The 26487-nt window shown below is 37.8% G+C and overlaps 1 protein-coding gene across 1 annotated transcript in view; it reads right to left on the bottom strand.

Moving 5' to 3' along the window:
- The window catches only part of GPC6 (glypican 6), a 1245321-nt gene that overhangs the window by 1168661 nt on the left and 50173 nt on the right, over nucleotides 1-26487 (bottom strand). The window lies entirely within an intron of this gene.

Below are 26487 nucleotides of genomic sequence, written 5' to 3'. Positions count from 1 at the left end.
ACCTGGGACGGAGAAGGTGATGGCACCCCACTCCAGTACTCTGGCCCGGAAAATCCCATGGACGGAGGAGCCTGGAAGGCTGCAGTCCATGGGGTCGCGAAGAGTCGGACGCGACTGAGCGACTTCACTTTTACTTTTCACTTCATGCATTGGAGAAGGAAATGGCAACCCACTCCAGTGTTCTTGCCTGGAGAATCCCAGGGACGGGGGAGCCTGGTGGGCTGCCGTCTATGGGGTCGCACAGAGTCGGACATGACTGAAGCGACTTAGCAGCAGCAGCAGCAGCCACCTGGGAAGCCACCAGGGAAGCCCATAATTACATTTATCGTTTTAAATAAAAATTATTAAAGTTATATTTTAAAATTTGGATATTAAAATATTAAATATTTTAGTGAGTTTTTTTAAGGACATAAATATTGGATAAAGAAGTCCCCTCCCTCTCACTACTCCTCAAAATAATCAGAAAATGAAAGTACCTTAATCATCCAGCAGAACTGACCGCAGGCTGGTTTTCAACTTTTAGTTTCAATGTTCTCAAACTCTTCCTTTTTTTTTTGTACCGTCACTACACGTGAGTCTAGGTTCCCATCAACCTCAGACCAGGTTATCCCCTCAAAATGTTTAGCCATATGATCCTTTGGTTAGCCATGTGACCCTTTGGGTTCACAGTCTATTCCCAGATAACTTTTTATATGACCTGATTTCCTGTACAGCATCATGACAGCTTTCTCATTTCTCCGAACACACCGCTCTCTCCTTGTTTCCTATCTAATGAGGTCCAGAGGTCTTCCTTGCACTCCGCAGCCTTGCAATATCCAATGCAGTCATGCCCATCCAGCTTAATACCCAGCCTGTGTGTGTCCACAGTCACATCTGACTCTGTGCGACCCCATGGACTGTAGGCCGCCAGGCTCCTCTGTCCATGAAATTTTCCTGGCAAGAATACTGGAGTAGGTTGCCACGCCCTCCTTCAGGGGATCTTCCTGATCCAGGGATCAAAGCCCACTTGTCTTGCATTTCCTGCATTGGCAGGTGGGCTTCCCAGGTGGCACTAGTGGTAAAGAATCTGCCTGCCAATTCAGGAGAAAGAAGAGATACAGGTTCCATCACAGGGTCGGGAAGATCTCTTTGAGGAGTGCATGGCAACCCACTCCAATATTCCTGTCTAGAGAATCACATGGACAAAGGAGCCTGGCAGACTACAGTCCAGGGGTCGCAAAGAGTCCGAAACGACTGAAGCAACTTAGCACAAAGGTACAAAAGAACCAAGGCCTACTGAATTGCAGTCCAATTCGAATATCAAAGGCAAAACTGATAACCTAAATTAAATGCTTCTACTGTATATAGTGGGTCAGGAAAAACACAAGAATGCATTGTGGGGACTGTAAGATACTAAGCTTATATCCCAAGCCTAGTCATCTATTCTGAATCCTCAACGCAAGCATGTTTCACCCCTCAGACTCTTGAACTGCTATCATCTATGTTCAGGGTTAGAAAGGCAGGTTAATGCACTTCATCAATTTGGTCACTTTGATTCTATGCAATTCATCTTGTCTTCAAGTTATCTCTGCTGACTTAAGATCTGAAGACAAGGGATTTCCCTGGTAGATCAGTGGTTAAAACTCTGAACTTCCACTGCAAGGGGCATGGGTTCAATCCCTAGTTAGGGAACTAAGATCCCACATGCTGTGCTGCTTGGTCAAAATAAATATGTATACCTGTGGCGGATTCATTTTGATATTTGGCAAAACTAATACAGTTATGTAAAGTTTAAAAATAAAATAAAATTAAAAAAAAAAAAAAAAAAGAACAGAACTGAAGATAAAAAGACACATTTTAGAACAAGGAAAACTAGAATAGAGTTCTCCTGACAGGTCAAACTCAGGGGATGGTTTTGCTTCATGTAAATGCATCAAACTTACAAATAGTAAAACAATCCAGAACAATCTAAATTAAGCAGGGGATTCATACCTACAATGTGAAATTGGGAATCCATTAAAAAAAAATGAAGTCTGTAACAACACAGAGAACTTCTCAGTGTACATGTGCTTGTGAGAAAGCAAGCTGGAGAATTACATATGTGGTATCACCTCATTTATATAATTCCTAAAGGATAAAATTCTACTATAGGTATGTTTGTATAAGAATAGAAAATATATAGAGGGGGAACACAAGAAATTATTTACATTGGTTATGTTGGAGTAGACGAGAAACTCCTCTATTCACATTGCAGTGCCTTGACATATTAATTATTCAGTACAAGCACATTTTTAAAAAAGCACAAAAGTGCTGAAAGTCATCCTGTTGGTCACCTCAAGTGCTTTATGTTGTGGTCACACTTTAAAGTGATCTCTCACGTTCCAACATAAAGGCTGAGAGACTGATGAAAAATGTTCCCACCTTATTTCAAAAGAAAGTATACCAACATTGCTAGCTATCTGATGTTCAAATAATGGATTGGTTTTACTTATCCAAGGAAAAGAAACACTACTTTCTGGGTTTCAAGCCTCAACGGTTTTATCAGTTCTTCATTTCTGTTTGTGTTTGGTTTTGATGGGTTTTATTTTGGGGTTGTGTCATATAAATGATCCTAGACGCTATGATGTCAAAACTTCTAACAGCAAAGTATATGCCATTTTGGAATCATATTTACTTAGATCCAAAAAGGAATCTCTAAAACAGAATTAACGTCTACTGACATGGCATGTTAGCTTCCTAACTTCATTACCTAGAACACATTGCTTCTCTATTAAATATGAAAATGGTTATGTCTCTAATATCTGCTTTCATTATCACCTAATATCATCATAGACTAAATTACATTATTAATTGCATGGCAAAGATGGCTTTCAGTACAGTTTATAGTGCCAAAGAGGATATCATTAAAATTACATTAAACCATCTCCTGGCATGGTAAATCTACTTGGGTACAGTAGATTTTAGAGAAGACAAAGTCACATGCCAGCATGTGGAACAACTACAGAGTTCCTGCAGTATGCAGAAGTAGCTAAAGGTTTCAAGGTGCTCAATGAAATAAATTATCCTTAATTTAATTGACCATGCTACTCACAGGCACACCTCTTTAATAAACGGCTCAGTTTAGGGATACTGACTTAAGAACTTAAAGCAGGTTATCCAATTAGAGAAGGAAATTGATATCTAATGATGGAAGAATGCTGAGGGCTTGTCAAAGCAATCACTAGGTCCTATGAAATGAGAAGTGTCAAAAAGAAAAAGCAAGCAGGAAACCGAATAAGCTGTAGGCCTGTAAACTAATAATAACAATGGTAATATAATATAAGCCACTGACAATTAATCAGTTTCAGTCTTTCTTGCTTAAACAGTTAAACTCTCAAAATAGGAAATAATAGACTTATGTAACTCACAATACAAAAGGAAACTGACCTAAGAGGTCAGAACTTTTGGCCATATACAGTATAAACAGGAATGGGAATACACCCCATTCTCAGAATCTATTGACACTTTGATACAAACAAATAATGAGGAAATATGCTGAAAAGTGACAAACATAAAAAAGTCAGTTTCAACAAGAGAAAAGAACTGAAATCTACCAGAGGGGGGAAATGATTATTTTCAAGAAATGATAAAAAAAAAAAAAAAAAAGGGAAGCTATCTGGTTTTGTAATGCTTTCTGAAGTTCTGCCAATTTCACATGAGATAGATGTGAAATGACTATCTAATTAGGATGCTTAGGTGTCTTCAAAGCTGCAGTAACTTTCTGAATGAATTGTTTATTACTCACCTACTCCTGACAAGCAGTGCATGTAACTTCCTTCCAGCAGGCTATGAGGGGACTCTTTTTCTCCTTAACTTATCTTTCTTTTTACCCCAGATCACAGGCTAAAAATCATTCTTCTGACTATCCCAGAAACCCTCCTGTCCCTGAACCCTCAATGGTTACCTGATACAGGTGAGAATTTTAGAAGGGTGGGTTTTTTAATTGTTCCTAATTCACAAGTTAGATATAGATTTGGATTCTGTCACAATTTCCACTTTCACTTTGTTAGCCTTCTAGGTTAGACTGTGAGCACTTTGTATGGGTCAAAGGTTGCATCTTCTTCTATTTAACTCATCATTTGTTTACAAAGGGACTAATCTCTACAGGTTTTCATGAAGTTCTAGCATCATAAGTTAACCATACAACATGTGAAGGAAGCATAGCTTAGCCAAAGTAATTATAGACTTAGAAGGACGTAGCTGATTTCAATAAGAGTGCTTTTAACACTATGATGGGACTGCCAGAAAAAAAAAAAAAAATACGTAAGTGGTGCTGTCTTTGCTTGAAATAACAGAAATATGCTGTCCTGTATCTGAAAACATGGTCTCCCTCCATGACTGAAGATGTTCTGGAGCCTTGAAAACATTCAAAGGAAGATTGGTAGAAGACATTCAATGTCACTATATTCAAGTATCTAAAGGATCATCCATGAAAAGAAAGGGTTTCTTCTGCGTGTCCCTGTGGAGAAAGTGTAAAATGAATGGGTAGAAGATGCAATTAGCCAGATTTCATTCCCTGCAAAAGAAGTTATCTGAAAATCAGAGCTTCCGGAGCTAGATCTATATCAGAGCTATATCAGAGCTATATCTCCGGACCGGAGATAGAAAGGGTGTCAGAATTTCCTCCATAGAAATAGCCAGGGTCAGCTGACATTGCCCCACCCTATCCGATCCTGGAAGCCTAGGCTTCAGGGCCATGGTTAAGGGGTTATCCAAATTCCTAAGACAGTAAGGATACCATGGGGCTTAATTCTCTGGGACCGAACAATTCTTTTTCATACCAGAAATGAAACTCATAGACCATATAACCTACCTACTCAAATATTTTTTTAATCAGCAAAATGTTCTAACTATAATACAAAAGGATTTTGCAGTTTGTAAAAATTATTTGCAATAAAATAATAGTAGTTCGGTATGCAATGCTGAGGTTAGACTTCACAAGAAGACCATTAAAATAATGAAGGACAACTGCAACTGCCAATGAACAAAATGTGTCCCGTGAGTTATTCCAGTACTAACAGCAGTTTAGCCATCAGTCGTGTGATTTTTTTACAATAATGAATAATGCTTGGTAAAATATGGAACACAATATAGTCTTTTCTCAATTTACATGGTAACTGTATTTCTGAAAAGTTCACTGTATAATTATAAAACACTGATAAAATAATTTTTTAACATAGAGTTAGTTTCCAAACTCAGAATATTATACACAGGTTTTTCATTGACCGGAATGTCTTCAAGGATACTTGAAAGTCTTGCAAGAAGTCAAGATCTAGTCCCCAACCACTGCAAGCCAGTGGCAGGCACTCCACTGCTGTGACGCAGATATGTCATGTTTCCAAAGCACCCTTGTGAGCAACCCTGGTTTTGTTCATTATGTTGGCTAATCTTATATGTCAACATGATTGGGCTAAGGGACTCCCAGATCACTGGTAAAACACTATTTCTGGGTATATCTATGAGGGTGTTTCTGAAGAAGATCAGCATTTGAAGCTCTCTTTTTCCACTGAGAAAGAGATCCACCTTCCCCAGGGCTAGTGCTGCTGCTGCTGCTAAGTCACTTCAGTTGTGTCCGACTCTGTGCGACCCCATAGACGGCAGCCCACCAGGCCCTGCCGTCCCTGGGATTCTCCAGGCAAGAACACTGGAGTGGGTTGCCATTTCCTCCTCCAATGCATGAAAGTGAAAAGTGAAAGTGAAGTCGCTCAGTCGTGTCCGACTCTTAGCAACCCCATGGACTGCAGCCTACAGGGCTCCTCCGTCCATTGGATTTTCCAGGCAAGAGTACTGGAGTGGGGTGCCATGCTGGTGGGTAGCATCCAAATCTTAAGGATGTGACTAGAATAAGAAGGTTGAGAAAGGGCAGATGCCCTGAGACAGCCATCTTCCCCTTCCCTGGGTCATCCCAAGCTCCTGGTTCTCAGCGTTCAGACTCAGGCACTAAAATGCAGACCCCTGGTTTTAATGCCTTCAGATTTGGACTAGGTTAAATCACTGGCTTTCCTGGGGCCTCAGTTTGCAGATGGTATACTGTGGGACTTCTTAGTCTCCATAAGCACCTGAGCCAATTCCTATAATGAATCCTCTCTTTGTATCTATGTATCTATTTATCTATATCAATATGTTGTCTCTCCGGAAAACCCTGAATTCTACACCCATCCTGTTGAGACAGACCTTTATCCGCAGATTCTTCAATGATAAAGGGAAGTTAAACCAAAGCTGAGGGAAATGGATGCAGAAGGAAGTAGGTGGAAAGAATATGAGGCCTAGAGGAGTTCCTTCAGTGAAAGGACAATTAGCTGCAGCGGTGTTTACATGGCTTCTGCAGCTGCACCTCCATCCTGAGTATCAAGGGTCAGTTCAGAAGCAGAAATTGAAAAGTGCTCAGTTGTGTCCAGCACTTTGCAACCCCATGGCCTATTACAGTCCATGGAATTCTCCAGGCCAAAATAGTGGAGTGGGTAGCTGTTCCCTTATCCAGGGGATCGTCCCAACCCAGGGATCAAACCCAGGTCTCCCACATTGCAGGTGGATTCTTTACCAGCCGAGCCACTCAGAAGCAGAGGGAGGTGATCATTTCCAGTTGGTGACAGATGGTGTCCAAGCAAAGTCTGGATGACCATTCACAAGGAAAATGGAAGTGGGGATTGGGACATCTATGATTCCCTGAGACTGTGTAAAATACTTACTCACCATGGTAACAGTGAGACTTCAGTCCAGTCAGACTTCAAAGGAATCTAGAGTAGAGTTGCCAGCTTTCACAGCGAGTTCACACATATAACCCTTCTTAAAACGTACCCGATGATTGCAGAGACTTTAATCATTCACCAGCCAAATCAGGTCACTCTGACAGTGCAAGCAGAAGCTCAGTTTTAGTGAATTACCTGGTATCACACGTATAAACCAGGACTGTCCCAGGCAAAACTGGACCTGCGATTACTGTGTCTACAGCACTCAGAGAAGAACCACCAAGGAACAGTAGCATTAATAATATATAATATTCCCACATGACTGTCTAACCATTCAAGGCTTTTTCCTCCGATATTTATTTTAAAAGTTAAAACACCAAAATTATGGCATCATGAAAATAATTATAGCTTATTATATTCCTATATATTTTCCCAAGTGATATATTTTCTAGATGCTTACACTAAAGCATATATACTTTATAAATTGCTTATACCAATTATAGTTTAAAATATGTCATATTATTAAATTAAAGGCTTCATTAATTTAAGAAAATGCATATATAACTATATCATATTGCACACTATAATACATTAACAGAGTGGTTTCAAAGTGATTTGATATATGTAATCTTATTAGAATCAGTCATCTAAAAATAAGAACAAGCATGAAGGGGTATATTCATACCAACCAAAATATTAGCAATACCATGAATTATCCTTATGTTTATATTTCAAGTCTAATGCTGAAATGGCTATTTTTAAAGTCATTCTTTATGGAAAACAGATTGTTACATATTCAAATATTGGCTCTATGATTTTTTTTTTTAAGTCACAATCTACACCATTCAGACTCTTTAAATATTTTTGGGAAAACACATTGTTTATATTTAAAATAAAAATTATTTATGTATAATCTGTATAGTCTTCTGAAAAAAATTAATACCTCTTTGAAGGGAGGAAAATATCTGAATCCATTCACTGTTCCAGTTTATTTGGCTCACAATATGGCCAGCTGGTAAAGATTCGTCTGCCAATGCAGGAGATGTGGGTTTGATCTCTGGGTCAGGAAGATTCCCCTGGAGGAGGAAATGGCAACCAACTGCGGTATTCTTGCCTGGAGAATGCCATGGACAGAGGAACCTGGTAGGTTACAGTCCATGGGGTCGCAGAGTCAGACATGACTGAGTGACTGAGCAAGCAAGCACAATAGTACCTACTCAGTAAATGCTCATTAAACACAGGGTGACTGATTAAATGAATGAACCAGCAATCTCACAGGGAAATGTTTAAGATGATAACTATTTAATGATCATCCATATTCTCAGTGGAAACAAACTGCATCTAAAACATAATATTTACTGAACCTAAAGCATACTACTGGAATTTGCTGTTTACATTTCTTAATCATATATCATATAGAAACCTTAAAAATTATAAATCAAAATTATAGGGTCGTCTTATTTAGCTGTATCAAGGTTTCAGAAATTTAATTATATACATGCTGTGCTGAGCCACCCAGTCATGTCCAACTCTTTGCAACCACATGGACTGTAGCCCACCATGCTCCTCTGTCCATGGGATTCTCCAGGTAAGAATACTGGAGTGGGTTCCCATGGCCTCCTGCAGGGGATCTTCCCAACCCAGGGATCGAAACCAGGTCTCCCGCATTGCAGGCAGATTCTTTACCATCTGAGCCAGTTGGGAATTACTCTGGAAGTACACTGGTTAAGATTCTGTACTTCCACTGTGAGAGGCATAGTTTCGACCTCTGGTCAGGAGCTAAGATACCATACGCCCTGTGATGTGGCCAAAAGAAAAATTATATATAGTTATAGATCCATTTATTTGAATTTGGTTTAATCATTTCTACCAGGATCAGAGGATTTATTATGAACCAACTACTTCTTAGTCCCTGTGGACACAAAAGAGTAAGTTAGGCTCTGAAGCAACTTTTTGTCTAACAATAACGTTTCTAGATTAAAATAAGCATTATTATAAAATTTTATGATACCAAAGCCTCAGGATTCTTCATAATTGATCAGAAGTTAAGTTTGGCTTTTATAACATTTGTATAATGATTCCTAAAACCATCCTCAATCATATACATAATCATAAACTCTCCTGGGTTAATACAATAGAGCTAATAGAAAGAGCCCTTCACACTTCACCTATGTGTCTCTTCATGCACAATTATGAATGATTTATAATTAGCATCCTTATTTAATGACAATTTTTAAAGTAATCTGAATATTTTTAACTTTTCCCCTTGCACTCTAATAACCACTTCCTAAACATCTAAACTTCCTATATGGTTAAGATTAATCAGCAAGGATAATTTCATCCCACTTCCCATTTGATTCATCATAAAATCTGAATTATTTGAAGAGGCAGACAATGATTTATTAATGTATAATTGTGAAATAACAATGAGAGAACATGATCACTCATGTAAGGAAGATTTAAGTGGATTAGGCAAACATATGACTATAATTCCACCCACACCGTGAATTACACTTCCACTATTGCCATATAGGGGCTTCACTGGTGGCTCAAACAGTAAAGAATCTGCATGTAATGTAGGAGGCCCAGGTTTGATCCCTGGGTTGGGAAGATCCCCTAGCGAAGGGAATGTCTATCCATCCCAGTATTCTTGCCTGGAGAATTCCATGGGGTCTTGACTGGAGCCTGGGGGTCTACAATCCATGGTGTTGCAAAGAGGTGGACACAACTGAGCAGCTAACACTTTCACATTTCCATATGTATAATATGTTGTTAAAAACTCAATGTCAAATATCTCTTTTTCTGCAATCCAGAATAAACAGTTAGGTTAAGTATAAGTAAACTATTGCAGAAAGAAATGGCAACCCACTCCAGTATTCTTGCCTGGGAAATCCCATGGAGCGGGGAGCCTGGTGGGCTATAGTCCCTGGGGTCACAGAGTCAAACACGACTTAGCGACTAAACCACACGTGACCAGCACACAATAGGCAAAATTCTACAACTGATTACCAAGGGAAGCTAGAAGATCTCTTTTACTGGCAATATTTTAAAAGAGAAATCAAAATTCAAAAGGATTTACTGAATTTCTAAGCTCCACTGATCTTCTCAATTTCATTTATTGCTCTTCTAAGCTCCAGTATAAGCACTAAGGATGCAAAGATAGAACATGCTCCCTGCTCTTTTCAAACTTCAATTCTGGTAGAGGGCATCATATTTAAAAAGAAAAACAAATATGCACTGTGGAAAATGTATTAAGAACCCAGTCCTATTGGATCACAAATAATAACTTCTCAAACGTATGGCATGCTTTTGATGTGCAGCTTCAAAAAGATGGATAGACAAAATGACTGGACAAGATTCCTTTTAATCACATGATTCAGTGAATTTAGCTTCCCTAGAATGTTAAGTAAATGAAGTTGTTTTAAAATATCAGATAGTTTCATATGATTCTCTTGGAGACAGGACCTATTTGAAGTGAAATCTTAGATCAATCAATTATATGAAATATTTAACAACTTCATTTCCTACGGTAAAGTATTAAATGTTTACTTTTCCTCTTAAAATTTAGAGTCATTATATTCCATTTTCCTCTCTGAAATCTTTTGCAAAAAAAGTCATTAGATTCATCAAGCAGTTAAATAAAAGATTTGTCTGAATATATTGAAAGCCCAGCTTAACAATGAGTAAACCAAGGTGGCCCTATTTTAATTATATACTGGCTAATAAATAGAATTTTCCCACTCATAAACATCAGAAACCACCTCCCCAAAATGTAGGTCACTGTAATAGCAAAACCTTTGAAATTCAGCATTTACTTTCATCATCACTTTTCATTACATACTGAACTCTTGATCATTAGTTTCTACATTTCAGCTTTTTATAAAATAAAGACTATATGGTTTTTATATTGCATATAGAGATATGCAATAACTCTATATTGAAATGAGACTGTTCAATACCCACCTGCATTAATTTGTTATGTACTATGAAGGTTGCTATAAATCCTATATTAATATTATAAACATCGTTTGAACTGAATATACTAGCCTTCCATTCATTTATATAGGAAATGAGCACATTTATGACTATCTTAATCTTTTAGTGATCTCTACTTTCTGCTCTTTGGTTTTAATATTTTATTTTCTAATATAGTTCAGTGCATATGGGAAGCAGAAAGTTGATTGCTTGATAAGCACATTTAGAAAAATATGAGAAAAATAAAAACAAATCTGGAAAGTAGATTGCTTGATAAAGTCATTTAGGAAATATGAGAAAACTAAAATCAAATCTGGAGTGCTTTTCTATACGAAATGCAATATAAAAAGTTTAGAAAAATAAAGTTGTTAAGTCATCCATAACACATCTGTGGACCCTAATGTAAGATAACGTGACAAGAAGAAAAAAGAAATATGTAAAAAAGACATACTCATTTAGAATCAAATGATATACAAGAAATAAGAGACTTAATACTCCATCTTCATGGCTTTGGACATTAGGAAGAGAGGGTGTCAGCTCCCTCACTAATTTTCTCACCTTGAGGAAATCACTTAACCCTTCCAATAATAATAAAGAATTCCAATAATAATGAATGAAGAATAATCATGCCTCTCAAGATTGTCATGAAGATTAAATTAAATGATATGCATCAATGAGCTCACATGACCTACAATATACACGAGATACACAATTTTATGTTCTGCTCCCTCCTCTAAAAGTTTAGGGACGTGATTAATGCTACAGTCAACCATAGGTTTACAAACTAAGACTTTACTTGGCAGAGCAGCAGCCCCAAGCCCAGAAGGAATAAGTGATCTAACAGAGTGTCCTCATTAATTTGGGGACAGTTTCTCCTCTTAACTTTTCTAACATAACCAGTCAGGGTCCCAAAATGACAGCAAACTGAGATTCCCACCAGATGCTGACTGGGTTTGGTTCTCGGCCCAAGCTGTTCATCAGAATCAAGAGAAGCTTGACATGAAATACCAATGCCTGGACCCAGCTCCAGAGATTCACACTTCATTGGCCTTCTGTGAAGCCAGATAGAGTTTCATTGTTTTGCATTTGTTGACTGGTTGCATTCAAGTGTCCCCAGATGTTCCTAATGAACAGTCATGTTAAGGACCACTGCTGTAAATTATCTAAATCCTGGTCCCCATCATCTACTTCAACCCCATCCTCTTCAGTAGGAAGTTGGGACTGATGCTATTGTGGGTTTCAAGGATCTCAAGATCAGAAATAGAGGCTTAAGAATGGAATGAAGAGCTGGGGTGAGAAGTTCTCAGCCAGCACAAAGGTAAGTTGCCAAAACAGAGAAAACAGAGCCTCTCTGGAATGCCAGAGACTCCTCCTTGACCAAGCTTTAGTCGTTTCTTTCGAGCCCTCTTCTACAGTAGCCTTGTCCTTGGCCTGCTGAGCTCAGTGTAGCAGAAATCTGCCACCCATCCCTGATATCTAATCAAGTTCCTCTTAGTAAATTTCCATCCACTAACCCCCTCACTCTGCCCATTAGCTTCACAATCTGTCTTTGCTGTACTTGGAGTTGAGCTTAGTTTTATACCTAAGACTCTCTCTACTACGTAGTTCTAATAAAATCTGTCTTGCTGTTTTAACAAGTATCAGAATTATCCTTTAAAGTTCCTATATTCTCCAAAATACAGTCCAAACTACAGGAAACTTAACTCCATGTAGAAGTCTAAGGATGGTGCCAGAGATTCTTTGCACCAGAGAAAAGCCATAGAAAGCAAGACCAGGTTCTATAGAGATTTTCTAGAGGGAGTTGTGAGAAAGGGAAAGGGAAAGGTTCTATAGAGATTTTCTAGAGAAGTTGTGAGAAGGGTGTTGTGAAAGCCGAGAAGAGTGCCTAAAGTTGAGGCTACCAACTGTCAACTGCCATCAGACATGCCAGCAGGAATTCTTTGTAAGTCTCACACTGGTTGCAATGACTAACGCTTTGTAGCCCCATTACCCTTAGTCATATCCTGGATTTAAGTCCTATGACAGAGTTTTATTGATGGTAGTATTTTCTCTCCTCTGAATAAGTCCCAAAAAACACCTCCTCTTGCATTGTGTATTCTGCAATCTCTTTCAATCATTTCCTCCATATTTGCAAGTCCTTTTTTGTATATAAAACCCATCATTTACCTTAACTGAAAATCCTCACTGAATATGAAGTGTTATTCTTAAAGAACATCAAGAGATTGAGAAATGGGCTCCAGTCCATATGGAAGTCCCCTGAAGAAGGAAATAGAGTCAAAGGGTAACCAGATCACTTGAATGGCATTCCAGAAATAGATGGACCATGTGCTTTTTCATCTTTATCACTACAAATTAAAGACTTTTACAATCAAAAAGATTGAAGTCAATTAATACACACTATCTCAGGCAGGAAACATACCAGATCCCACACATTTTAGAATTTAATACTTAAAATAGTAACATCCCATTAGCTAGAAAAGAAAGTGTTCCCACAGCATTCCCACATCCCATTCCCATCTATAAACAGGCCTTCATAACACTTTGCTAACACTTTCTGTACTCACAGACAGAGGAAAATATACAGTGACCTAATTTTGATCTTCTTTTCAGAAGTCTGAATAAATTTTATTTTATTTTTGTGTGACTAAAGTTCACAAGTTCATAAGAGGAAGCTTGGCAGGGATGTTAAAACTGCAAAGATTATCTTGTTCATTACCCTAGAAAGCTCGCTCTAGTCACCTTGTCAACTGAACAATCTATTAGGACTAATATTAATGTGATGCTCCAAAAATGGCTACCCTCTGTAGACATCAAGGGAGATCCTAGTTGGTTTTGGACATGGCTAGAAGAACCATCCCAACTGGCCAAAGAAGGATGTTCACTGGCCATGGCATGTCTCGGGATCTTTTTCTCCCTAAGACTGCAATTGTGCTGGGGAAGGAGGAATCATTATTGTAACAATCTCCCAGCTATCCATGAGCCCTAAGAAGTCATGACCCCTGGAGCTGACAGCAATAAGGTTAAATAAGTCAGTTCTCCAGCTCTGCCAGTGAGAAGTGAGTGCAACTTATTCAAGGCTGTGAAAGAGGCAACATACTCCCTTTTACGCTTCCTCTTGCCCTTCCTCATCCCTCACCAATAAAAGCTGCATAGATTAACTAATATCAACAAGGACACCAAGCTCAGCTTAGCAAAGTCACAAAGAGACCTCTAGAAACTATGAAGAGTAACATGCTGTTTCCACTCTCTAGACAGTTCTTTGTAGAATGACATATATTAGTCATTCCAGATTGTGCTTTCTCTGTGAAACCTTCTCAAGGTCCCTTCAAGAGGACCAGTGACACGTTTCCAACCATCACCACTGTAGCATATAAACTGGTAAACTGTGATTATTTATCTACAGTTCAGTTCAGTCACTCAGTTGTGTCTGACTCTTTGTGACCCCATGGGCTGCAGCACGCCAGACCTCCCTACCCATCACCAACTCCCAGAGTTTACTCAAACTCATGTCCATCACATCAATGATGCCATCCAACCATCTCATCCTCTGTCATCCCCTTCTCCCACCTTCAATCCTTCCCAGCATCAGGATCTTTTCCAATGAGTCCATTCTTTGCATCAGGTGGCCAAAGTATTGGAGTTTCAGCTTCAGCATCAGTTCTTCCAATGAATATTCAGGACTGATTTCCTTTAGAATAGACTTATTGGATCTCCTTGCAGTCCAAGGAACTCTCAAGAGTTTTTTCCAACACCGCAGTTCAAAAGCATCAATTCTTCAGCACTCAGCTTTCTTTATAGTCCAACTCTCACATCCATACATGACTACTGGAAAAACCATATTTGTCTACATACAGCACCAAACTGCAGACTCGGGGCTCTTTGAAATCACGACTCTTCAGTTTTGCATCACACCACCCAAGACAGTAACAGTTGGTAGTGTGGCTTGCAGTAACATTTGTTGGGTTAGTGAATGAATGAATGAGTGAAGCTGAGAATAAGCTGCGTGCGTGCTAAGTCACTTAAGTCACGTCCGACTCTTTGTGACCCCATGATCTGTAGCCTATCAGGCTCCTCTGTCCATGAGATTCTCCAGGCAAGAACACTGGAGTGGGATCCCATTTCCTTCTCCAGAGAATAACGTAATGTTTGCCAACTGAACAGGGTTGATCTTGACATAGGGACTTCCTGGGTGGCGCAAGTGGTAAAGAATTTGCCTGCCAATGCTGGAGATGCAAGAGACGTGGGTTTGAGCTCTTGACATGGAAAATAAGAATGTAAGCAAGTAAAGATTTTCTCTGATTTTCTAGAAATTTGGAGCTAAGAGTTGGTCTCTATATTCTCTCCCCTGCTGCCCTCCCTCTTATTCTTATACCTCAATTTACAAAAAGAACTTGCCGAGTTTACAAATAATAAAGCAAAACTAAATAAATATGAATACTCACTTTCAGTATTACAGCGTTAAGACACAGAACCTCAATACATTGCTAAAATATAACCACCTGAAGAGTTATTAATGGTATCACTAAAAGGCTTTGCAATCACTACACTTTCCTGGCTGTGCCCCTGCTTTAGAGCTATGCATTATAATGAATTGGCTCCACGTTGTCACTGGCGTTATGTAAATGGTGACCTTGGTGCTTACTCGGAGATAGAATCCCTCTCCTCTCTGCAGGCTCACTACCTCATTTCATTGGGAATGATGGTTTTCCCAGGTGCGGCTATGCTGCAGCTCGGTGTAGCTGTTGATGTTAATTAATTTATGCAAATCAGCTAGATACCATCCCTGATTAATGTCTTCACTGCTTTATTAATTCTGAATACTATAAGAGGCTGTTGGACATGTATGATGCAATATCTGCTTGGAGAATCACTGCTCACACGATTAATTGAGACCCTGAAGAACAGTACTTGATCTCTTCTGGTTGATACCGCTAATTACACAAAATTTATAACTTTAAAAAAAAGTAATTGTGCCAGAAATGAAGCTAGGTTTTACAAATTTTCTACAAGTGACATTGGCATATAGCACCCTTAAAAATAGCCGCCTGAAATTGCAAACTAAAATTAATAGAGAAAATGCAATGAGGGCCTATTCTGTGCCAGGCTCTGTGCTAAGGGCTTCACATGCTTTCACCATCACAAGAGAACAATCTAGCCAAGCAGACAAGAGTGGCAGTTCTGGGAGTCTAACCTTGACCACAGGCACCGGAGTCAAATTCTTAAGCACTATGACATGTGGACCAAAATAGCTCACACGTTCAATAAAATTCATATAGAATACATGGAAGTCATTTTAGTTATCACTTTCCATTCAAATTTTGTTCATGTTTTCTGACTTTATTTGCATCTGTTCCTCCACTAAGCACCAAGCTTCCATGAGAGCTGAAATCATATCCCACACTGCTCTCCTTTACCCACAAACATAAAAAACAGTGGCTTGTACTGAAACTGGTTTCATTGATTTAATTTCATGGTTAAAATTATTTTCTTTCAATTTGTTAACAGCAAAAATCATTTTATTCTCCTCCTTAGATATTTTTCTAAGTGGTAAATACTAGAAGGCATTTGTGGTATAAAAGGGAAATGTTCATTATTAGGGAACCTATGACTTTTTCAGAGAGGGGCAGAAACAAGATGGCAAAAGAAATGAACAATCTTTTTGTCTCCTCTGCACTTCTAGGTCAGCTATCCAGAGGGGAATGAAGCTGAAAAACTCACGTTCTCAACTCATGAGTGAATACGTTATGAGAACTACGCGTGCTAATTAACTAAGTAACAAATAATAGGAGACACAGACAAAAAAGGAAAACAAAAGAATAGTGTGCTATTCGGTGTGAATGATTGTGTCTCAATGCAACAAATAATACTGGTCCCTATTATATATATATGGGCTTCACTTGTGACTCAGCTGGTAAAGAATCTGTGTGCAATGTTGAAGACCTGGGTTTAATACCTGGGTTGGGAAGATCCCCTGGAGAAGGGAAAGGCTACCCACTCCAGTATTCTGGCCTGGAGAATTCCATGGACTGTATAGTTCAAGAGGTCACAAAGAGTCGGACGCAACTAAGCGACTCTCATAGGGCTTCCCTTGTGGCTCAACTGGTAAAGAATCCGCCTGCAATGCAGGAGACCTGGGTTTAATCCCTGGGGTGGGAAGATCCCCTGGAGAAGGGAAAGGCTACCCACTCCAGTATTCTGGCCTGGAGAATTCCATGGACTTTATTGCCCATGGGGTCACAAAGATTCAGACAAGACTGAGCAACTTTCACTTTCATTTTCCTATTACATAAACCATGGGGTGTGTAATGTTCCTTACTCAAATAATTATATTACTTTTATCAATGACAGGTTCAAGACCACTCAAGCTCAACCCCTCAACTCTGATTTTATGTCTGAGTACTCCACACCCTTAAAAATATACTGAAGCTTCAAGTAACAGTTCTGACTCAGAAATATAGATATAAGATTTATTTCTGGAAAAAAAAAAAAAAAAAACCTCTCCTATAAAGGTACATTTTTTTCCTGGATTTTCATTTACTGGAACTGCCAAAGGTTTCCCAAATAATATATTAAGTTATTTTTCAAAAGTTAGATAAAGAGATATAATTATTGATTTTTTTAAAAATTCCTAAATATTTCTAATATTGAGATACAAAGGCTAAGCATTTCGAATACCTAGACAGAGAGGCCAAGAACAATATGTCTTTAGCCAGCCTCACTTCTCAGTGAGGCAATAAGCCTTTATTAACCCAGTACACATTATTTTCTAGAGTATCTTCTGGTTTATGGTGAACTGTAGAAACAGACCTCTGCTAAGGATTTAAATACAATATATTTAATACAAAAGGAATATGGGTATTTAAAAAATCTAAGTATTTTGCTAAATGTAGAAGCACCATGGTAATTATATACTTAAATTAACCATGCATTTTAATCACTAAAAGTAAATTAACTGTCCAAAAAGTGGGGATTCACTTCTATTATAGACACATCAGTACACTCTGCATACATTGTATTACTTATCATTTATTCTATGTATGTTTACTCTGCTTGACCCAAGTATACAGGTATGTGTGCATATGTGTGTATTAGTCACTCAGTCGTGTCTGACTCTTTGTGACCCCATGGACTGTAGCCTGCCAGGTTCCTCTGTTCATGGAATTCTCCAGGCAAGAATACTGGAGTGGTTGCCATTCCCTTCTCCAGGATCTTCTCAACCCAGGGAGCAAACCTGGGTGTCCTGCATGGCAGGCAGATTGTTTATCATCTGAGCCACCAGGGAAGCCCAAGTATACAGGTATGCAATACCTATCATGTCTTGGAAAGACTATGAATATTTATGAGCCTATTTCTCCGAGTATCATATTATTGTAAAAATGTCATTATGTGGGCTGTCTTACATACTCTAACATATTACTAAACTATACTTTGTTCAGTATCTTTCCTTCAAAAATATTTGTCCCTTTCAAAAACGCTATTCCTTTTCTCAAAATGTGGGCACTCCCCTCAACTCTCAAAAAGCATCTTTCCCTGGATAAGGCTTTTCATGAAAGAGGAGCTGCGCCTTGAGCAGGACACCAAATCATGAGTCTTCGTAGAAGCGCTCACGTGAGCTAGAAGTTATGCCTCACATGAGCGGGTGGATGCTCTCCACCCACTGGAGAGCATCATTTTTAGGGCACAGGACATCTCCATTTTCATTTTCCCCCAACAAACAAGCCAAAAAATAAACCCAAATACAATAAAACTAATAGTTAGCTATTGGCAAATTTGCTTCAAAGTGCCTTAGAATAACAAAACTGCCTTCTAGCTTAGTGATCACCACTAAGTATTGTCAGTCATGTTTAAGAACTGTGTGTGTGTGTATGTATGTGTGTGTGTGTGTGTATGTGTGTGTCATTCAGTCATGTTCAACTCTTTGCAACCCCATGGACAGTAGCCCTCCAGGCTCCTCTGTCCATGGGATTTCCCAGGCAAGAATACTGGAGTGGGTACCCATTATTTTCTTCAAGGGATCCTACTGACCCAAGGATCAAACCCACGTTACATCTGAGTCACCAGGGAAGTCCTATTTAAGGATTGCTGCTGCTGCTACTGCTGCTAAGTCGCTTCAGTCATGTCCGACTCTGTGCGACCCCATAGACGGCAGCCCATTAGGCTCCTCTGTCCCTGGGATTCTCCAGGCAAGAATACTGGAGTGGGTTGCCATCTCCTTCTCCAAATTTAAGGATTAGCATTCCTAAATTGAACTAATAAAAGTATATTACAATATTTAATATTTGCAGCATTTTAACTTTTGTATTTTTTGTGGTACCCTGAAAATATTACCATTGTCCTTTCTTTCCAGTATCTTACTAACAAATGTTGGGCAGGAGATAAACTAAAACATACTGTCTTTCACAAGATGAAATCTCTTTGTATGGGAAATACAATTCCACATTTTACTGATGTTGTTTGTGACACGGATGTTAGGGTGTTGTTCATACTAATGTAAACTTGACAGGTAAGTTATGGAAAATAAGTTCATTCTTAATATTTTTGCTATAGGGACAATATTCTAAAAATGAAATGGCGGCTGGACAGAACTGATAAAATGCAAGGGAGACTAAAATGTTCAGGTAATGAAGAGTATAATTTCCCATGGCCTAATGACAAAGAAGTAAAGTATAATATAAAGGAGTCATATAACGCATAAAATATATAATATATAAAACAAAGAAATTGTCCTAAGACTCCAAGAATCAGAACTATCTAGCAACTGGGTTGAACTGTAGAATGAAAATTAGAAAGGCCCAGTTTTACTTAGCTTAACATATTTTGTTCAGAAACTCACTAAGTATATATGGTACTATTGGTACCATTTGGGTAAAGAAACCAATCAAGAATTGTCTGTTGAGGGTTATATATAGAAAACCAAATTGAAATCAAGACACGATGACAGTTTTTAAATTAATAACATTTATTTTTAGAGCAGTTTCAGGCTCACAGCAAAAATGAGGAAAAAGTACAGACGGTGTTTTTATATCTTCTGTCGCCACACACAAAACCTCCACCAAAATCTAGATTCTGCCACAGAGTGGTGTATTTTTTTAAATTTTTTACTGAAGTATAATTGACTTAAAATGTTTCAGGTTGCACAGCAAACTGACTGAACACACAGACACACCTTTTCAGGTTCTTATCCATTATAGGTTATGACAAGATATTTAAAACAGTTTACGGTGCTGGATGCTAAGTCGCTTCAGTCGTGTCCGATTCTGTGTGACCCCACAGACGCCCACCAGGCTCCGCCGTCCCTGGGATTCTCCAGGCAAGAATACTGGAGTGGGTTGCCATTTCCTTCTCCAATGTGCTGTATAATAGGATCTTATTGTTCACCTATTTTACATATAATAGTGTATGAATCCAAATTCCTAATTTAGACATCTCCTACTTCTCCCCTTCAGTAACTGTTAGTTTTTCTATGTCTATGAGTCTACTTCTGTTCTGTATCATTTTTCTAGATTCCACATATAAGTGATATCATATGATAGACAATGGCATTTTCTAAGTAGAGTCAATGGTCGGTCACTCAACTGATATTGTCAGCACTAAGACACAGATAACAACCTCACAGGTCAGATTTCCAAGGCAGAGGTCTGGCAACCAATATATGGATAAAACAGAAATTGCCAGACTCTTGACTCTAAAAGCTTATAATCCCTGAGTCCATTGTCAACCTAACTGGCTTCAATCTATATCAATGTAATACTTTGTTAGCATTCACATCAGCCATCATGTATCTAATTTTAAATAGTGGTTCCTAATTAATTTTCTCAATAGAGTTGTAATTCTATTGAGTTACAGTTCTCAATAATTTTCTCAAAACTTTGATTGGTTTTTTACTCAAGTGTTTGGCCACAATTAGTATTTCAGGTCACAAAAAAAATGTACAAATTTTAAAAATCACCATCACGGAACATTAATCAATACATCCATAATTATGACCATGCTACTGGGTTCATGGTTTAAAATAAAGACTACTCTTACGCAAACCTTCACACTTTTCGTAAAGACATTTTGTTTACATAAGTAAGCCGATTCTTCACAGCTAAGTTATAAATCTAAGACCATATCCTGTATGGGGATAAAGTTATGAGATCAGTGTGGTTCCCAGAAGTTTTATTTCTGTTGAAGGTTGGAACAAATGACTCATCAAAGTTATACTAATTTTCACAGCAGTGGGTAGTAGGTCTACGCACAGAAGTCTGGTGTAAAATACATTTAGTCAGACTGGGCAATGATAATTCCAGCGACGGGTTGTGAGAATAGATTCTACCAATCTATGTTGCTTTGAAAATTAGACAATCATAGACCATTATTTGTAAACAATTTCCTGAGTAGCCACAGAGATAGTATCACTGAGATTTCAATCAAATTGTTTGATTACTCTAAAATGAACCAATTTACTAGCTTTATTGTCTCCATTTTTCCCCTCACCATTAAAAAGAAAAATAGGAATGTATTAGCTAATGGTTGCACAGTGCAGATTATTTCTGAACTCCTGGACAGATTGTGGAAATAGCTTTTAATTTATGGTGCCGGGTGTACAAGATTATATCTCAATTCGCTTGTTCATTTATGTTACTTTCCTTTGATTTCAACCCAGCAGCCATTGCCTGCCCTTTTCATTTTTGTGGTTTAAAATAAGTCACATAGAAATACTCCTTATTAGGGGGAAGCATTTAGATGACTTGACAAATTTGCACCTGGATCTTATCAAATCGGCAAATGGTTCTGCATGATCGCCAAGTCTGTTACACTGACCATCCCACTTCATTTAGAGTCCAGACCAAACTCTATGAAACAAAAATGAGGGAACCCACGTACTGACTCCAGAAACCCTACTACAGTCAGCTTCTTGCTAAGTACACTTCCAAATGATGATGCTTCTAAATAGACAACGTTTCTTTACTTTGTGAGTCCACATGACAACAAATGATATCTTCCAAAAGAGGTGCTATTTTTTTTCATGAAATACCAGTGTTGCATGACCAACCAAAATGACAGATTCAGAAAACGTAAAAGAAACGTCAATATTTATTTTCAGACTGTGCTGCTCACCTCTTGATCCTGAAAGCAATGAAAGCTGTCCACATAAACAAATCCTTTTATATAGATTGGAATTCACATCAATTTGAAATGGCTCGAAAGTACCAAATAAAATCTGCCTGGACTCTGTTTATAGAATCTGCTCACCTAAATTGAAAAGCAGAATTCTGCATACAAGTTTAATCAACAGAGTGTAGTTTTCCATATACATATAGGTTTTTATCTCTGTAAGTGGATATATGGATACAGATTTTTATCTGTATCCAGCTGTTAGTAATTCAGGCGTATAAATACATATGTACTATACACAGAGAGTGCACATCATTTTTATTTCTAAAAAAGGATCATTACCTTCCTAAAAATACTTATAAATTTGTTTATTTCACCCTTTGGTTGTCAGTGTATTAAAAATGATCAGTTTCATGACATTCTTATATCTTCATGGTATCTTTCAATGTTTCCTCATATTTTGAAAGTGTTTGAGTTTCAAGGTAGATATTACTAACTGCGTTTTACAAATGGGAATACTGACATGAAGAAAGATTCAATGACTTGGGATAGAAGGGGACTCAAGCATTGTGCTGCCCGGGCAAGGGCTCCTCCCCTTGTCACCTGTTGTTCTGTATGGAAGATGTTGTGCTGTGAGCATTATTAAAGCTACTGGTATTCATTACACTAGGATTTCAACATAGTACAAACAAATCTACTGAGCAAAATCATATAACAACATTGCTATCTGGGAAGATTATCACTCCAACCTTGACATTTTTTATTTTCCATTTTAGACCAAAATGAGAAAGTCCAAATAGTCAGAAGGCCGTGTTCAGATTCTCACTTTAGTGTCCTCAGCAACACAGCTCTTCTGTTGCTTATTTCATCAGCATAACTGGCTTGCGGTTACAGACTGTTCTATACAGGCTGTATGAAGATTAACATTTGTCCGTCAGGTGGTTTAACCACACTTTGTGGAAATCACCTCTAGAACCATCGATCACCTTAGCAGGCTAGGTATTTAGTGCTGAGCTTCTGTGCATGGGGGAAAAAAAGAAGCCTACAGAAAACGGAGATCAGACATCAAATCTTCTATTCTTCATTTTTCATATACATATTGTTTAAAATTCAGCAAAGCATTTTTAATCCATATAAAACAATTTGTGATATCAGATGCTATTATAAAAGACTATTCTTAAGGTAAATGCCATTGTATAGTGTTGATACTAACTTTTTTTTTTAATTTTATGAAGGCCCTTTTTAGGAAAACCAGTGAAAATTTTCATGTTATCCATATACTAAATACCTCAAATGTCTGAAATAAAATCTGTCCCAAAGAGATTCTTTCATCATCTTCACAGAATCCCTAGATTAGAACCCTTGATTAGCAAAACGAAAAAGAAAGTTTTTTTTGAGATTTAGAGGAGATATTAATGTTAATTAAATCTCTTTTATCTGGATTGATTAATGCAATTCATTATTCACTACTCCTCTGGACAGATGTGTTAAATTACAGTTGATACAGAATACTGCTCATAGTTTATTTGATCACATTACTTCAGCCTTAAAAATATCCACACTTGAAATGAAGAGAGAGTACACAGATTTCTAAAGTTTTTCCTGCTCAATATTTTTTGAGAAGGATCAGCATCAAATGATGTGACTGTCTTATTTTGAATATGTTTCTACTAATTATCCTTTGTAATTATTTCAATTTTACAAGTAGTATTACTTGGCAGCTTCAAAGTATGGGCATATGAGAATCTCTGATACCAAACAGCTTATTCCAAATAATTTACAGATGCATTTTATGAAGGAGGGCATTTCTGAAAATTTTACTTAAAATCAAAATTGATGATACTTAATGATAGTTTAATAAAATGCAATAAATTCAAGAGATTGCTTAAGACCAAATCATGATGATGGTATTCAGTTGCCATCACTGAAGAGTTTTTCCCATAGGGATATCTGAACAAAATTCAAATTATAGGAAAACTTTAAAAAAAAATCCTATCCTTAAAAATGTATTATTTTTAAATGAGAAGAAACTTTCAAAGCATTATCAAAGAGTCCTTTAAATACACCCTTTAATGAACTGTGCAAGTGAATCAAACATATGGATATCATTTTCCTTATAATGCGTATGGGTAAAAGTTACAGGAAATATCATTACCGAAATGTGTTGCAGACTTGATTACACCTTTTAATATTTGAAAAATAGTTTGATGTGTTTTATATAAGCAACATGTGCCACATTCCTAATTATTACTCAATTCCATATTTCCTCTGTCATATCTTTAGATTATGTTGAGGTGATGATAATGTTCTTCAAGATGAAAAGATGCATACTCAGTAACAGATGAATGACCAGGCCTTTCCTTACACACTGGCTTTTTTAAGAGTGAGAAAAGAGCTGGAAGAGCTGCTGGCTAGTTTGCTGGGTGAGGAGAGACACCAGACAGGGAGGCTTTCTGGGAGGTTCAGCCTCAACCTTGAACCAGTCTCCCAACCCCCACCCCCGAAGGGGTGCAAAGGCCTCTCTGCCTTTTATGTCACTGGCTCCCTTTTGGCCAAAATAGCCTCATGGAATTATTTTACATTCTCATGGTGACTTTTTAATTACCTAGATCATATTATTAAGTTATAATTCAGCTTATTTTATATCACTAAACACTAAGTATTAGGAAGGAGGAAAGAAGGAAGGGAGGGAGAGAGGCAGGGAGGGAGAAAGAGAGGAAGAAATTATCAATATAACCCAGCTTTCACCACAACTACCCACGTGCTTGGAAGGCAGGGAAGGAAGGCCAGCCTTCTCCAATTTGGGAGGGAAAAAAATATTACAAGAGATATCGGTAACTGGCATCATGAACAGCCTCTTGAGGACCAGGATTTAGAAGATTCCAATATCCTCTGAGCTTTGTTCGACCTCCAACGGTGTTGGGACTGCCTCTCTGAGTGTACAGAATCACTGACTTGAGATGTCCTTTGTGTTCTGTGCCTCTGTTTTTTAGGGCTATGTCTGCTTCCCTGATGGGTCTTCTGTGTACAATTTTCTGCCCTCTCCAAGCTGCCAACTTTTGGTACCTTCAAACATACCTGTTGTCTCCTAACATTTTTACCTTTCTCATATAGGTTTGATTTATGTAGTATGCATTTACACTGATAATACTAAAGGAGATATATCTATACTTCAACAATTTTTTAAATGTCCTTAAAGGTAGTAATTTTCACATTTTTTGATATGGCCTAGAAAGAACCAACCCAAGCTTTGCAACTTTTTAATCAGGGTTTTAAAGGATGTCATTATTGCTACTTTCCTCTACTTATCATCAAACACGCTTGTGTTTGTGTTCACACACAAACATGCACACATATATACACACCTCATCTATATACATACATACACATCCCCCAGAAGATAATTTCTCAATTTTGATGGCAAAACTAATTATAGATATTGATTTTCTAACAACAGAGTGAAGTGAAGTGAAGTCGCTCAGTCGTGTCCAACTCTTGGCGAACCCGTACACTGTAGTCTACAAGGTTCCTCCGTCCATGGAATTTTCCAAGCAAGAGTACTGGGTGGGTTGCCATTTCCTTCTCCAGGGGATCTTCCTGACCCAGGGAACCAGGGTCTCCCACATTGCAGGCAGACGCTTTACCGTCTGAGCCAAAGTATGTTAAAGATATAAACAGAACCATGATTTACAGTTTAGTTGCAAACTAAGGCTACAGTATGCAAAAATATCATTGCTTAGCTTATGAAATTATTTCCTATTCCAAATATTAGTAATATAGCATAGTAATAAGGATTGTATAACTACTTCAAGAAGAGTCAATGTTTACACCTTTATTTTTATCTATAAATAACTGGAAGGAATTTTTTTTTTTTCAAATCAATAACTTTTAAACTTTTTCTAGGGTTCAGTTCAGTTCAGTTCAGTCGCTCATTCGTGTCTGACTCTTTTCTAGGGTTACTGAAGTATAATTGATACATAAAATTTTAATTTAAAAAAATATTAAGGTTAAGAGGCTATGGGTGATGGGATTATCAGTGATCTTAATTTTCTTCTCTGTATAACAGTTACAAAATTCTTTGCAATAAGCATGTACTTATCCAAAGATAAAGACCGAATCCTTAACATAACTCACCTGACCCACTGGTCTTGAATCTCTCCCTGTACAATCCATGGAATCCATTCATTTCCTTAAAGAGACCTCAGAGCCTCCGAAGCTGCTATTCCTTTTCATTGGAAGGTTTCCTCTTATTCCATCTTTAGTAAACACCTACTCAAACCTTCAGCTGAGTCCAGACATTTACTTTCACAAGTCTTTCCTCACTTCCCAGACCAGACAATGTTCCTCAGTAAAGACACTGCACCATCCTCTACTTCTCTGGGACAGTATTACTGTAATTTATACTCATACATTCATTTCAGTAGTGTTTTATTTCTCTATGTCATAAGCTTCACAAAGCTCAATTTTGCTCAGCCTTGCATCTCCAGCACTTGGCGTGTAAGAGGTACTTGCCAAGTATTTATTAGTAAAATGGAGTGAATGTTTTTATTACATTATATGTTAAAATAGCCATGAGATTTATGCATTTACTACATGATTCTTAGACAAATCTGAGGTTAGAAAAGTGTTAATTACACAAATGCATTGTATAATGATTTCACTAGAAATCTGACAAATATATGAAATACAGGGCCATACATCAAAA

Source organism: Bubalus kerabau, chromosome 12 (genome assembly GCF_029407905.1).
Source record: "Bubalus kerabau isolate K-KA32 ecotype Philippines breed swamp buffalo chromosome 12, PCC_UOA_SB_1v2, whole genome shotgun sequence".
NCBI classification, from domain to species: Eukaryota; Metazoa; Chordata; class Mammalia; order Artiodactyla; family Bovidae; genus Bubalus; species Bubalus kerabau.
This window is presented reverse-complemented; position numbering and strand designations above follow the sequence as displayed.